The sequence below is a fragment of the Pseudophryne corroboree genome, chromosome 5 (assembly GCF_028390025.1).
Source record: "Pseudophryne corroboree isolate aPseCor3 chromosome 5, aPseCor3.hap2, whole genome shotgun sequence".
NCBI lineage: Eukaryota > Metazoa > Chordata > Amphibia > Anura > Myobatrachidae > Pseudophryne > Pseudophryne corroboree.
Genome location: NC_086448.1, coordinates 22022021 through 22037967, shown reverse-complemented (window position 1 = coordinate 22037967; position 15947 = coordinate 22022021). Strand labels below are relative to the sequence as shown.

Below are 15947 nucleotides of genomic sequence, written 5' to 3'. Positions count from 1 at the left end.
AAAATGGTAAGGTCCAGAAAATTTATGCTGTTTCGACTCACCTCCTGTGTGAATTCCAGATTGACATTATTTTGATTAATGTCTTCCAGAAACTCATTGAGGTTTTCTTCTGTACCGTCCCAGATAAGGAGTACATCATCTATGTACCGTGTCCAAATAATTAGATTTGAAAGATATTTGTTGTTGGTCCATATTCTCTCATTTTCCCATTGTGCAAGGAACAGATTCGCATATGACGGCGCAAAATTCGTCCCCATTGCGGTTCCTTGTGTCTGATTGTAAAAATGGCCACCAAACCAAAAATAGTTATGGGTCAGGATGAATCTAATCCCTTCTATGATGAAGTTAGTTTGTTGAATTCGTAGATCTGATTCCTCCTCTAGGATTTTTTGGACATTTCTACAGCCGTCTTCGTGTAGACACCAACATCCTCTGGACGATTTGAGACACAAGTCTCCAGCACGGGAAGACACCTACAAGGTTAGTGGGGAAAGAAGATTTTTTACAATATACCCCCTAACCCACGGAGAACCTTTACACATCAGTCTATTTTCCCTTCACTAGAGGGACATCCCCTTCCGCATAAGGACGAGCTGAGCACCTTTTATAAAGACTTGTGTATACACACGGATTGATATACAAGTACAATAGAGACATACAAACGGTGCACTTTGGGACATAAACACAATAAGAATATAGACAGAGTAAAACGCTGAAGCGTATCTGTCTAGAGAATCATATATTCCATTTATTCCATTTTCTTACTATCTTGTATTGTCTTATATGTCTGTTGTGTATACCGGTATTAGGTTTCCTCTATATATACATATATGAAGTTTTTCTTATATAGAAGGAATTTTTTAGATATATGAATTTTTTTATATATATGAATTTATAGTTTCAAAAAAAATTTTTTATATGAACTTAAAGTTTTAAAAAAACTTTTATTTTGGAAAACCCTATGAACCATTCACAATAAAATAAAAAATTATTTTAACAAAGTTATGTGTGCCTGAACTTTGTATAGAGTAAGCGCGGGGGATCTCCTTTTTCTTTATATATCATTTACAGATAGGGGGAGTGGAAAACCCCCTTTTCTCCCAGCTGCTACTTTATAAACAAAGTGGTATTAGCGCAGCCCCCAACCCCCAAATATCTATCACAGAGATATTGCTTGGCTTTCTTTCCACGGGAAGCTTTACGTAAAGGGGAACATGATGTGGAGAAATGCCAGTGATCGTGGTTGTCCACGGGAGGAATGTCTAGGGGAGGTGGAGACAATGGACCATTTCTTGATCAGGTGCCCCTTTAACGTAGAAATTTACAAGAGAGTTTCAAGAGCTTTACGTATCCCGTGCCTTTTGGGGCTTAGTTACCCTGAGTGGGCTTATGGAGCATTCAAAAGATATGGTAGATTTAATTTGACCACCATTTTTTTAGTCAGTTTAGCAGTTAAATATCATACTTGGATGGCACGGTGTCAGGTGTCCATAAGAAATAAAGTCCTTCCCTGTGAAGTGGTGGTGGATTTAAATCTGCACGAGGTGGAAAGGATGATGGTTCTGGATAAGGAGAGGATGGATGCTGTCAGGTGGTCTCGTTGGTGGGGCCACCTGAAACCCCCTTGAGTGGGTGGTAGAAGTCCTCTCTAAATCTAGCTTTAGGGTCTTTTCTTCATTTCACATCCCATAGATTTTGAGTACTTTCATTTTTTATGGAATAGGTTTGCATACATTTAACTAGCTTTGCTCAGTTTTTCTTAAACATAAGTGTGTAGATTTGGGTGGAGTGTTGGTGAGGGTGGTGGTTGGTTTGGAGTATTATTTCTGAATATTTATATATATATAGTGTATATTATTTATTCAAGGAATGTAAATTTGAGTTCTGTTTGTTAATCATTATTATTTTTTTTTTTTTGTATAATGTATTTATTTATTTGTTTTATTCTGTATATATTGTAAATTTTGATGCAAGTTTTAAATAAATGAAACATTTCCTGATATACTCTGTGCTGCTGGGGACCCTGCTCCTCCCACTATATAACTCTCAGTCTGTGGCTTCCTGCTGCCTCCATTCTCCTCCTCACATCATGACACTGCCCCTGTCACATGCAGCCCTGTCCTCACTGATACATCACTCATCTCCTGATATACTCTGTGCTGCTGCGGACCCCGCTCCTCCCACTATATAACTCTCAGTCTGTGGCTTCCTGCTGCCTCCATTCCTCTCCTCACATCATGTCATTGCCCCTGTATCATACAGCGCTGTCCTCACTGACACATCACTCATCTCCTGATATTCTCTGTGCTGCTGGGGACCCTGCTCCTTCCACTATATAACTCTCAGTCTGTGGCTTCCTGCTGCCTCCATTCCCCTCCTCACATCATGTCACTGCCCCTGTCACATGCAGCCCTGTCCTCACTAACACATCACTCATCTCCTGATATACTCTGTGCTGCTGGGGACCCTGCTCCTCTCACTATATATCTCTCAGTCTGTGGCTTCCTGCTGCCTCCATTCCCCTCCTCACATCATGTCACTGCCCCTGTCACATGCAGCCCTGTCCTCACTAACACATCACTCATCTCCTGATATACTCTGTGCTGCTGGGGACCCTGCTCCTCCACTATATAACTCTCAGTATGTGGCTTCCTGCTGCCTCCATTCCCCTCCTCACATCCTGTCACCGCCCCTTTGTGCTTCTGTGTGCTGTGAGCAGGTGTGTGCAGAAGAGCTCCATCAGTGGTAGCTGTGATATTGTGCTACAGGGAGTTTTCCTGCTGGCTTCCCCAGGGGGATGGATCCTACTGGGGGAGAGAGCTCCCAGAGTGCAGGCCATGGCTCGGGCCCTAAACCAACAGCCAGACTAAATACTTCCGGTGCCCATACAGATTGTGCGGCTGGCCAGTCGGGGACATCCAGAAGAGGCAGCAGTGGCAGTGCTAATGGTGCGGATTCAGTGAAGCAACTGGAGCCGCAGTCAGTTCCCCTTAACATACCGGAGGGTGCTGCTCTCCTGTGTGAGGAAACACAGGATCAAATGGTGGTGGCTGCTACTAGCCCTGTCAGTGTGGCTCTAGTGAAGGAACTAGAGCCTTCAAATCCCCCCAAACTGTCCGAGGGTGCTCCCACATGTGCCATAACATGGGGTGGAGTGGCAGCAGCCGCTGTCTGCCCTATGGACAGTGAAGTAGTGGGGGAGGGGATGAAGCCCTTTGATGCCAAAGAGAATGTTCCTGAGTCTCCTGGAAGTACTGATGATGAGGAAGAGACTTTTGATAGCCTCAGTGTGGAGGAGCTGCAGAAAGAATCAAAAAGAATAAGTGCAAGAATCGCTGATAAGAAAAAGAGAAGATACTCTTGCTTTAAATGGGAAAGACCTGTGCTAAGAGAGGCCATCAAGTCACTTTCTAAAGACCTGGAAAAGGTAAAAAGCAAGCTGCATGAAAAGCGGCAAGAGAGAAAAGACAAAGAAATGGCAGCACAAGCAGCAGTGCAAGAGTTACCTGATCAAGCAGCAGTGCATGAGTTACCTGATCAAGCAGCAGTTCAGGTGTTGCAAGTATCTATGCAGATGAGCTCTCAGGAAGCAGAAGGGTGTGGTGTCCAGAGCATGATCACAGAGGCTCCAGTGAGGACAGAAAGCAGTGCACACCCCGGCCTACTGACTGATCTGGAGACTGACAGTGGTGTGCAGGAGAATGCAGGTATGCCGGTCCATGCGGGATCAGAGGTGCCTACCACATCAGCAGCAGCTCAGCTTGGTCCTGCTCCCCCAGCAGTGGGGCCTCCTACTGTAGTGATGGCTACATTAGATGACCTTGAGGAAGAGGAAAAGTGCACAGACTTCCAATTGTGCATGGAGGTAATTAAAGCAGAACTAATGTTGGCCAAAAATTCAGAAAAAATAAAGTTAAAGTCCGGTGTACAAAGTAAATCAGTGAATGTCAGTAATGTGCCAGTGACTGGGGAGGCTCTGGGGGTTAATGCTGGTGGGGACACTGCAATCCTGCAGTACAACACAGGGTATGCCAGCACTAGACAAAAGTACTCTATCAGACGGTGGTAAAGACATTATTCAGTCTGTATATGGACAGATGGCTGCCCCAGCCAGGGCCAAGGCTGCTGTTGAATTGATTAGCCAGGAGCAAAAGAGGCGCGAAGGGTTAAGCAATATAAATGTGGTTAATGCAAATGCTATTGGAAATGTGAATGAACAGCCTGTTCCCGGTACAATGTCTTATGCTAACGTGGCTGCAAGGCCAAATGTTATTAATAATGTGTCACCTGTAATGGTCGGGCCTGGTCAGGTCAGTAAAAGAAGAAATCTTTTACAGTTTAAATGGACAGGAACAGGTGAAGTTCCCACTAAAGAAGTGTTCCTGGAAATGATTTTCAGCCTTGGGTTCCATGCCTCGGATCTGTATGCCTGCATCCATCCAGTTAAGACACCTGATTTTGATGTAAGCTTCCTGTCCTATCAGGGACTGCAGACATTTTGGACGAAGTGGCAGGCATGCAGATCCGTGGCACCCTACAGTAGCTACAAAACAAACTTAGTTACTAAACAGGATAAAGTTAAACTGACAATCTTGGTCAGGAATGAGTCAATTCCTGCCCAGGATATATTGTTCTGGTTATCCAGATTCTGTACTGTACAGTCCAACTTGATCAAGGTTGGTTTTACAATGGGAGTTTGGGGGGGAGCGTGGTCAGCCATGGTCCAATTAAAAAGTACAGACAGAGGTTTTATACATGTGCCTTCTGCTGCGTATATAGGCCGAGACCGTGTTCAATGTTTTTATTCAGGGCAACCCCGCACCTGCTTCAAATGCGGGGATTTTCGACACATGAGCAGTGATTGTAATGTTACCAAATGTACATTATGTGGGAAAATCGGACATGTCTCCAGGGATTGCAGTAATGTCAAATGTAATTTGTGTGGTGAGGATGGCCATCCTTACAGCAGGTGCCCCTGGGCAAGTCACAATATGGGAAGTGAGAGCGAGCAGAGGGAGGAAGTAACTAGGAATGAGAAAGAAGGTCAGGGAAAAGAACAGGAACCAGTTTTTGTGGGAGTAAGGACAAGGAGTTCTGTAGACAAGGAAGATGCCTTTCAAATGGTGAAAAACGGTAATAATAATAAAAAGAGGAAAGGTGATGATGAGCAGGTAATCCTTACCAACAGATTTGATGTGCTTTCCACTGATGAGGAAGAGGAGGGTGAGGTGGTAAGGAATGGTGGGGAACCAATTTTTGTACCCAGAGTGAGCAAAAGAAAAGCAAAACAGAAAAAAAAAAAAACATCTGAAGGGGTAACTATTGAAAAGGGTAAAAGTAAAAGAAGGAAAAAGAAAGAACAAGTACTGGTAGAAGATGATAGTGGAGAAAGCGGAGGGGAGGAGGTACAGGAGGGTCTAGAATGGGACCCCATGGGCACAGAGTTGGTGGAAAAAGAGGTGGCCAGGGATTCAGAGGTTGGAAATGGGCATACTCCTAGTGATGAAATGGTAATAGAGGAGACTCAAGAGGTGGAGGAAGAAGAGATTAACATGGACTCTTCTGGTTCAATAATTAAACCAAGTGGGGCACCTGCATGTGATTCACTGGGGGTTCCAGGCTTGACACACAGGTCTGAGCGTAAACCACCAGATCCTGGACCCTCACAGAGTAAGGATGGCCTGTCCCAAGGGTTAGGCAAGGGGGATGGCATGTTGGGTGTCATTGGGGAGAGGGAAACCCCTCCCAAAGGGAAAGAGACACGAGGATGCGGGTCTTCAAATATGGGGTCAGGGAAAGATGTAAAGGAAAAGTGAGCAAGGTTCTGCTTCTATAACCAAAAGAAACATGGATCCCCAACCCATACGATGTGCCACCATTAATGTGGCTTCCGTAATTTCCGAACGTGCTCGTTTTTTTTTTTTCAATACGATTGAGATTGACTTTTTATTTTTTCAAGAGACTAGAATTACTAAGTTGGACACCCTCCACAAGTTGAAGCGTGAGTGGAGGCGTGGGCCTTCTTACTGGTCTCTTGCGGCCGAGCCGTACGGTGGGGTGGCAGTACTTTTTACTGGTATGGTAACCGTGCACAAGGTTATAGAATTACAGGCAGGAAGGTGTATGATTTTGGATGTCAACCTGAGGGGACATGACCTGAGACTCATTAACATTTATGGGCCACAGTCTTCATGGGACAGGAAATGTCTCTTCAGGGAGATAAAATCGTTCCTTTTTACGGCCCAGCAGATTGTCTTTGGAGGTGATTTCAACACCATTATCAGGCCAAAAGACAGGGGAGGTTCAAGGACAACACTGGGTCCTGATTCCAATTTTTTAGTTAGCATGGTTAGACAGGCCGGTCTGGTGGATGTGCATGTTCGCCATTTCCCAGACCTCACGGGTTACACCTATTTTAGTGGTAGTCGTAGGTCTAGGGTAGACAGGTTTTTTGTTAAGGGAACTTCGAAAACTTTGCCTCCAGAGGTAAAGCTAGTAGAGTTCTCTGATCACGCTTTTCTCTCTATTACTTTGAATGCTTCAAAAGCTACTCAGAAAGGACGGGGCCTATGGCGCTTGAGCTCTGAGCTCCTAAAGGAAGAAAGGGTTAGACAATCCTTTAGAGACTTCTTTCAATCCCAGGAAACACTTTTGGAGGCGGGTTGGAGTAGATCTGAGTGGTGGGAAGATACTAAAAAGAGAATTCGGAGACTCTTCCGTAGGCTGGTAGCAAAAAAGAACTTGATAAGACGGAATATCTATCAGAACCTGAGAAGGAAATTAGATTTCTTAATCTCTGAGTGTGGAGATAGTGGGGAAATCTCCCGGGTGAAGGCTCAGATGAAGGAATATCAGTATAACCGGCTGGATTCCTTGGTTCTGGAGAGGGATTTTGGAAAGTACCACTCACCTGATCCCTACCAGAGCTGTGGAAAATCAGTTGAGGTGAAGGAGGTGAGGGGTCTGTATGACAAACAGGGTGTCCTTCAAGAGGACAAGGAAGGCATCCTGAATGTTATTGGATCCTATTACTCCGATCTTTTGTCTGAGCAGCCACTTATCAGAGAAAGGATGGAAACATTTCTAAGGGAGACGCCTGGTCTTCGTAACCCAGATGCCTCTTTTGAAACTTTGGGTAATAATGTGACAGCAGAGGAAATCAGGAAGGCGATTGATGGGTTAAATTTAAAGAAGTCTCCAGGCCCAGATGGGTTAACATCTGAGTTTTATATAGCTTTTGCAGACCTCTTGATTCCCCGCCTTGTAGAAGTATATAATGAGTGCCTGGTCGAGGGAATTCTCCCTCCTTCTATGAGGTTATCTGCTCTCATATTGTTGTCCAAAGGTAAGGATCCATCTCGCATTGAGAACTGGCGCCCCATTGCCCTTCTCAATACAGATAGAAAGATTTTGGCAAAAGTACTTTTTAATAGGTTGTTGAAATTTTCTGAACAACTGCTTTCTCCATCTCAGCACTGTACTGTGAAGGGCCGCAGCACCTTTAGTGCAGTCCTTGGCGTCCGGGAGGCCATAGAGCAGTGCCGTGCTGAGAAATGGGGAAAGTACTTGCTGGCATTAGATCAGTCTAAGGCTTTTGACGGAGTAAATCATGAGTACCTGTGGGCCTTGCTTGAAAGGTATGGTTTTCCAGTCAGGGTGGTGAATTGGCTAAGAACAATATACAGTCAGGCCGAGAGCTTCCCAGTTGTTAATGGTTGGGTAGGTCCTACCTTTGGCGTGAGCTCTGGTGTTCGTCAGGGATGCCCCCTGAGCCCCCTTCTATATGTATTCGCGATCGATCCCTTCATCAGACGGGTAGAGAACGGTGCAGTGGGAGGAGTGCAGCTGGGATCGGAGTTCCCTCTGAAGGTAGTGGCTTACGCAGATGATGTCACAGTGGTTTTGTCATCAGTGGCAGAGGCACGTGAAGTAGAAAATCTCATCTGTGAATACTCTGAAGCTTCATGCTCCAGAATAAACCACGAGAAGTGTGACGTTTTCTGGATGGGGGAGGAAGGCGAGGAATTCTGCCTTCCGGACAGCCTCCCCCCGGCCAGTTCACAGATAAAGATTTTAGGCATCTGTTTCGACCATGGTGACTATGCCACTCTAAATTGGGAGAGAACTCTGGAAAATGCTGCCCGGAAAGTAGAGAGCTGGAAGAGATGGAAATTCTCTTACAGGGAAAAGGTTGACTTGTGCAAAACCTACCTGATCCCGATATTTCTGTATGTTAGCTATGTGTGCTTCTTGCCTCAATCTTTATGGACCAAATTGAACTCTCTGTTCTTTATGTTACTTTGGGGGAACAGAATAAATATAGTCAAGAGGGGCATCACTTATAAGTCGAGGAAAGACGGGGGTTTGAGTATGGTCAATCCTGTGGTCTTTTTTGTAACAACCTTTGTAAAACTTAATTTTGGGAGCCTACTGTTAGAGACTCCCCCTCGATGGGTAAGTGGCTTTGAGATCTGGGTGTCTCCCTTCCTCAGGTTTTGGTTAGAAGGAGGCCAAGTGAAGAGTCCCCAAATTCGGCATGGGTATCTCCCGATCTACGTTATCCAGTGCTTGAAAGTGATAAAGCGTTGGGGACTGGAAGTGGGGGAAGTCAAAAGTCTTTCCAGGAAGGAGTTGGGGGAGAGGATTTTGCGAACCCACTTTCATGTTCCGCTGTCACTAAGGGATTGCCCGAGTGATGTCGCTTCAGCAGGGTTGGCTCTGATTAATTCGGAGAGAATACCGCTGAAGTTCAGAGATATTGCTTATAAAGAAAAAGGAGATCCCCGCGCTTACTCTATACAAAGTTCAGGCACACATAACTTTGTTAAAATAATTTTTTATTTTATTGTGAATGGTTCATAGGGTTTTCCAAAATAAAAGTTTTTTTTAAACTTTAAGTTCATCTAAAAAATTTTTTTTGAAACTATAAATTCATATATATAAAAAAATTCATATATCTAAAAAATTCCTTCTATATAAGAAAAACTTCATATATGTATATATAGAGGAAACCTAATACCGGTATACACAACAGACATATAAGACAATACAAGATAGTAAGAAAATGGAATAAATGGAATATATGATTCTCTAGACAGATACGCTTCAGCGTTTTACTCTGTCTATATTCTTATTGTGCTTATGTCATTAAGCACAATAACGCTCTTAGCGTCTAGATAATTGTTGCAATCCACTGGCTTCATAAAGGTCTTAGTTTCGATCTTGTTGTCATAAATGAAAATGGTAAGGTCCAGAAAATTTATGCTGTTTCGACTCACCTCCTGTGTGAATTCCAGATTGACTTTATTTTGATTAATGTCTTCCAGAAACTCATTGAGGTTTTCTTCTGTACCGTCCCAGATAAGGAGTACATCATCTATGTACCGTGTCCAAATAATTAGATTTGAAAGATATTTGTTGTTGGTCCATATTCTCTCATTTTCCCATTGTGCAAGGAACAGATTCGCATATGACGGCGCAAAATTCGTCCCCATTGCGGTTCCTTGTGTCTGATTGTAAAAATGGCCACCAAACCAAAAATAGTTATGGGTCAGGATGAATCTAATCCCTTCTATGATGAAGTTAGTTTGTTGAATTCGTAGATCTGATTCCTCCTCTAGGATTTTTTGGACATTTCTACAGCCGTCTTCGTGTAGACACCAACATCCTCTGGACGATTTGAGACACAAGTCTCCAGCACGGGAAGACACCTACAAGGTTAGTGGGGAAAGAAGATTTTTTACAATATACCCCCTAACCCACGGAGAACCTTTACACATCAGTCTATTTTCCCTTCACTAGAGGGACATCCCCTTCCGCATAAGGACGAGCTGAGCACCTTTTATAAAGACTTGTGTATACACACGGATTGATATACAAGTACAATAGAGACATACAAACGGTGCACTTTGGGACATAAACACAATAAGAATATAGACAGAGTAAAACGCTGAAGCGTATCTGTCTAGAGAATCATATATTCCATTTATTCCATTTTCTTACTATCTTGTATTGTCTTATATGTCTGTTGTGTATACCGGTATTAGGTTTCCTCTATATATACATATATGAAGTTTTTCTTAAATAGAAAGAATTTTTTAGATATATGAATTTTTTTATATATATGAATTTATAGTTTCAAAAAAAATTTTTTATATGAACTTAAAGTTTTAAAAAAACTTTTATTTTGGAAAACCCTATGAACCATTCACAATAAAATAAAAAATTCTTTTAAAAAAGTTATGTGTGCCTGAACTTTGTATAGAGTAAGCGCGGGGGATCTCCTTTTTCTTTATATATCATTTACAGATAGGGGGAGTGGAAAACCCCCTTTTCTCCCAGCTGCTACTTTATAAACAAAGTGGTATTAGCGCAGCCCCCAACCCCCAAATATCTATCACAGAGATATTGCTTGGCTTTTTTTCCATGGGAAGCTTTACGTAAAGGGGAACATGATGTGGAGAAATGCCAGTGATCGTGGTTGTCCACGGGAGGAATGTCTAGGGGAGGTGGAGACAATGGACCATTTCTTGATCAGGTGCCCCTTTAACGTAGAAATTTACAAGAGAGTTTCAAGAGCTTTACGTATCCCGTGCCTTTTGGGGCTTAGTTACCCTGAGTGGGCTTATGGAGCATTCAAAAGATATGGTAGATTTAATTTGACCACCATTTTTTTAGTCAGTTTAGCAGTTAAATATCATACTTGGATGGCACGGTGTCAGGTGTCCATAAGAAATAAAGTCCTTCCCTGTGAAGTGGTGGTGGATTTAAATCTGCACGAGGTGGAAAGGATGATGGTTCTGGATAAGGAGAGGATGGATGCTGTCAGGTGGTCTCGTTGGTGGGGCCACCTGAAACCCCCTTGAGTGGGTGGTAGAAGTCCTCTCTAAATCTAGCTTTAGGGTCTTTTCTTCATTTCACATCCCATAGATTTTGAGTACTTTCATTTTTTATGGAATAGGTTTGCATACATTTAACTAGCTTTGCTCAGTTTTTCTTAAACATAAGTGTGTAGATTTGGGTGGAGTGTTGGTGAGGGTGGTGGTTGGTTTGGAGTATTATTTCTGAATATTTATATATATATAGTGTATATTATTTATTCAAGGAATGTAAATTTGAGTTCTGTTTGTTAATCATTATTATTATTTTTTTTTGTATAATGTATTTATTTATTTGTTTTATTCTGTATATATTGTAAATTTTGATGCAAGTTTTAAATAAATGAAACATTTCCTGATATACTCTGTGCTGCTGGGGACCCTGCTCCTCCCACTATATAACTCTCAGTCTGTGGCTTCCTGCTGCCTCCATTCTCCTCCTCACATCATGACACTGCCCCTGTCACATGCAGCCCTGTCCTCACTGATACATCACTCATCTCCTGATATACTCTGTGCTGCTGGGGACCCTGCTCCTCCCACTATATAACTCTCAGTCTGTGGCTTCCTGCTGCCTCCATTCCTCTCCTCACATCATGTCATTGCCCCTGTATCATACAGCGCTGTCCTCACTGACACATCACTCATCTCCTGATATTCTCTGTGCTGCTGGGGACCCTGCTCCTTCCACTATATAACTCTCAGTCTGTGGCTTCCTGCTGCCTCCATTCCCCTCCTCACATCATGTCACTGCCCCTGTCACATGCAGCCCTGTCCTCACTGACACATCCCTCATCTCCTGATATACTCTGTGCTGCTGGGGGACCCTGCTCCTCCCACTATATAACTCTCAGTCAGTGGCTTCCTGCTGCCTCCATTCCCCTCCTCACATCCTGTCACTGCCCCTGTCACATGCAGCTCTGTCCTCACTGACACATCACTCATCTCCTGATATACTCTGTGCTGCTGGGGACCCTGCTCCTCCCACTATATAACTCTCAGTCTGTGGCTTCCTGCTGCCTCCATTCCCCTCCTCACATCATGTCACTGCCCCTGTCACATGCAGCCCTGTCCTCACTGATACATCACTCATCTCCTGATATACTCTGTGCTGCTGGGAACCCTGCTCCTCCCACTATATAACTCTCAGTGTGTGGCTTCCTGCTGCCTCCATTCCCCTCCTCACATCCTGTCACCGCCCCTGTCACATGCAGCTTTGTCCTCACTGACACATCACTCATCTCCTGATATACTCTGTGCTGCTGGGAACCCTGCTCCTCCCACTATATAACTCTCAGTGTGTGGCTTCCTGCTGCCTCCATTCCCCTCCTCACATCCTGTCACCGCCCCTGTCACATGCAGCTCTGTCCTCACTGACACATCACTCATCTTCTGATATACTCTGTGCTGCTGGGGACCCTGCTCCTCCCACTATATAACTGTCAGTCTGTGGCTTCCTGCTGCCTCCATTCCCCTCCTCACATCATGTCACTGCCCCTGTCACATGTAGACCTGTCCTCACTGACACATCCCTCATCTCCTGATATACTCTGTGCTGCTGGGGGACCCTGCTCCTCCCACTATATAACTCTCAGTCAGTGGCTTCCTGCTGCCTCCATTCCCCTCCTCACATCCTGTCACTGCCCCTGTCACATGCAGCTCTGTCCTCACTGACACATCACTCATCTCCTGATATACTCTGTGCTGCTGGGGACCCTGCTCCTCCCACTATATAACTCTCAGTCTGTGGCTTCCTGCTGCCTCCATTCCCCTCCTCACATCATGTCACTGCCCCTGTCACATGCAGCCCTGTCCTCACTGATACATCACTCATCTCCTGATATACTCTGTGCTGCTGGGAACCCTGCTCCTCCCACTATATAACTCTCAGTGTGTGGCTTCCTGCTGCCTCCATTCCCCTCCTCACATCCTGTCACCGCCCCTGTCACATGCAGCTTTGTCCTCACTGACACCTCACTGACCTCCTGATATAATCAGTGTTGCTCGTCAACATCTAGGGGTGTCTTCCCCCCACAGTGTTTGTTCCCAGTGTGTAAGTCATATGTGTACCAAGTTTTGAGTACATTGCTCCTGCAAATCCGGAGTTTTGCTGTCTCCTGACATACTCTGTGCTGCTGTCCCACCCCTAGGGGTGCTAGGGATTTCAAATTGTATTAGTTGCCTCCGCCGTGTTTTAATACGCTCTTTTGTAAAATTTCATGATCTTCGCTTGTAAACTGTGGATTAGTATAGAAGGACAGACTTTCACTTTTATATAGTGGATAGTTATGACACTAATGCTTCTAATACTATTTGCTGAAGGGGTTAACGATACACAATCAGCCAATCAGAAGCGGTTAGCTAATTCTGCTTATTATCATTATCATCTTTGCCTGTGATTTCAGCAGCTGTCCAGCACTGACAGGAAACATGCCTCCTTATAGGTGCACTGTATATACTGTATACTATATGTGCCTGAGTCACACTCACATCAGAACGTTTCATATTATGGGTGAGGCAGTGACCTCTTCAGTGGTGTGACTTTATGTTAATGCTGCAGACGGTGGGCTTCCTACTGAGGCATCCACCAGCTGTGCCTCTAATCGGCCGCAGTGCATTGAAAGTCCCCACCCCCCGTCTCCCGAGAGTTTACAGCCATGGTAGGTGAGAGATCCCACGGTACATTACAGCCGCAGCCTCCCTACAGCCCTCTTTAGCAAGCCACACCCTTCGCAAACCCCCCACTGTGTCAAATCAGAGGACCAGCCAGAATATTGGCAGTTGTGGGAGGGGAATGGTGGCACAGATATAGGGTTATATAGTGGGAAGAGCAGGGTCCCCAGCAGCACAGAGTATATCAGGAGATGAGTGATGTGTCAGTGAGGACAGGGCTGCATGTGACAGGGGCAGTGACATGATGTGAGGAGGGGAATGGAGGCAGCAGGAAGCCACAGACTGAGAGTTATATAGTGGGAGGAGCAGGGTCCCCAGCAGCACAGAGTATATCAGGAGATGACTGATGTGATAGGACGGGGTGCATGTGCCAGGGGCAGTGACATGACATGAGGAGGGGAATGGAGGCAGCAGGAAGCCACAGACTGAGAGTTATATAGTGGGAGGAGCAGGGTCCCCAGCAGCACAGAGTATATCAGGAGATGAGTGATGTGTCAGTGAGGACAGAGCTGCATGTGACAGGGGCAGTGACATGATGTGAGGAGGGGAATGGAGGCAGCAGGAAGCCACAGACTGAGTGTTATATAGTGGGAGGAGCAGGGTCCCCAGCAGCACAGAGTATATCAGGAGATGAGTGATGTATCACTGAGGACAGGGCTGCATGTGACAGGGGCAGTGACATGATGTGAGGAGGTGAATGGAGGCAGCAGGAAGCCACAGCCTGAGAGTTATATAGTGGGAGGAGCAGGGTGACCAGCAGCACAGAGTATATCAGGAGATGAATGATGCGTCAGTGAGGACAGGGCTGCATGTAACAGGGACAGTGACATGATGTGAGGAGGGGAATGGAGGCAGCAGGAAGCCACAGACTGAGAGTTATACAGTGGGAGGAGCAGGGTCCCCAGCAGCACAGAGTATATCAGGAGATGAGTGATGTGTCAGTGAGGACAGGGCTGCATGTGACAGGGGCAGTGACATGATGTGAGGAGGTGAATGGGGGCAGCAGGAAGCCACAGTCTGAGAGTTATATAGTGGGAGGAGCAGGGTCCCCAGCAGCACAGAGCTTTGATTTCCTATTTCTATGAAAGTGGTGTCAGACATAATCTGTAAAACGTTCATGCATTAATTTTGTTTTTTTGAGTAAACAAAGTAGCTTTGACTGATGAAAGTTCCTATAATGCAGATTACATTGTACTAAAGTATTGGACAATCGTTAATAAAATCCCCCAATGTTGACAGCAGATAAGGACCAGTTCACCAATCCTGCCTGTCTGTTTTATTCTGTAAATCAAGAGCTAATTCTGCATTTATCCTGTGCTTTGCTTACATACTTTTAATGATTGTCCTGAATGTCTGCAGCGACTGTCCGTGATGCTGGGTCTCTATTGTAGGATACCTCTCCGTGCAGGAATCAGAGAAATGGTCTGACACCGGGTGGTGTGGAGGGATTTACATGTAATGTACATGGTTAATGTATGTAACATAAAACCGCACGCTTGTCAGGCTGATAGCGCACCCTGTAACTCAAGTTAATGTTCTATTGAGACGTTACTTTCATGTTTGTACTCGCATCATTTCCGATAAGAAATTAATGGAATGTGTTTTACTATTAATTACTTTTTTGCTTGGTAGGAGTCCGATATGGTCTCACGGTGGAACATCATTCAGATATGAAAAGGAAATAAGATGACGTATTTCTCAGTGATACGAATGGGATGAGAAGGAAGCAAAACGCAGCTCAGAAAGGGATTGCATGTACGTCAGTACTCCCGTCTGGAATATTCCCCATGTCCCTCCCAAGAGCGTCTTTCTCGCTCACAATGTGCTTCTTATTTGCATAAATAAAACAACTTGGAGTGACAACATTACATAGATCACATTGATTATCATGTGCGCATTAGTCTGAGTCTCCTTACAAAGCTCTGCGATGCTGCTTTTCTCTTGCCGTGTTCCGCTGTGCTCTACTGTAAATGTCTTTATGTCTACTCAGATGCTCTATCGCTTGTAATTATCTGTGGACAGAGTATGTGAAGATTGTTCAAAGTCCCACACTGAGCTACTGCTATCTGCTATCACCCAGCTCCTGCTATCACTCAGCACCTGCTATCACCCAGCTCCTGCTATCACTCAGCTCCTGCTATCACCCAGCACCTGCTATCACCCAGCACCTGCTATCACTCAGCTCCTGCTATCACTCAGCTCCTGCTATCACCCAGCACCTGCTATCACCCAGCACCTGCTATCACCCAGCACCTGTTATCACCCAGCACCTGCTATCACCCACCACCTGCTATCACCCAGCTCCTGCTATCACCCACCACCTGCTATCACCCCGCTCCTGCTATCACCCAGCTCCTACTATCACCCAGCTCCTGCTATCACCCAGCTCCTGCTATC

General features: G+C 45.0%; 1 long non-coding RNA gene across 1 annotated transcript in view; it reads left to right on the top strand.

Moving 5' to 3' along the window:
- LOC134928748 (uncharacterized) overlaps window positions 1-15406 on the top strand; it is a 28216-nt gene extending 12810 nt beyond the window's left edge. Inside the window, exon 3 of the long non-coding RNA XR_010177982.1 lies at window positions 15183-15406. This is a non-coding gene — a long non-coding RNA (uncharacterized LOC134928748). The remainder of the gene's footprint in view (window positions 1-15182) is intronic.
- Window positions 15407-15947: the final 541 nt, after the last annotated feature.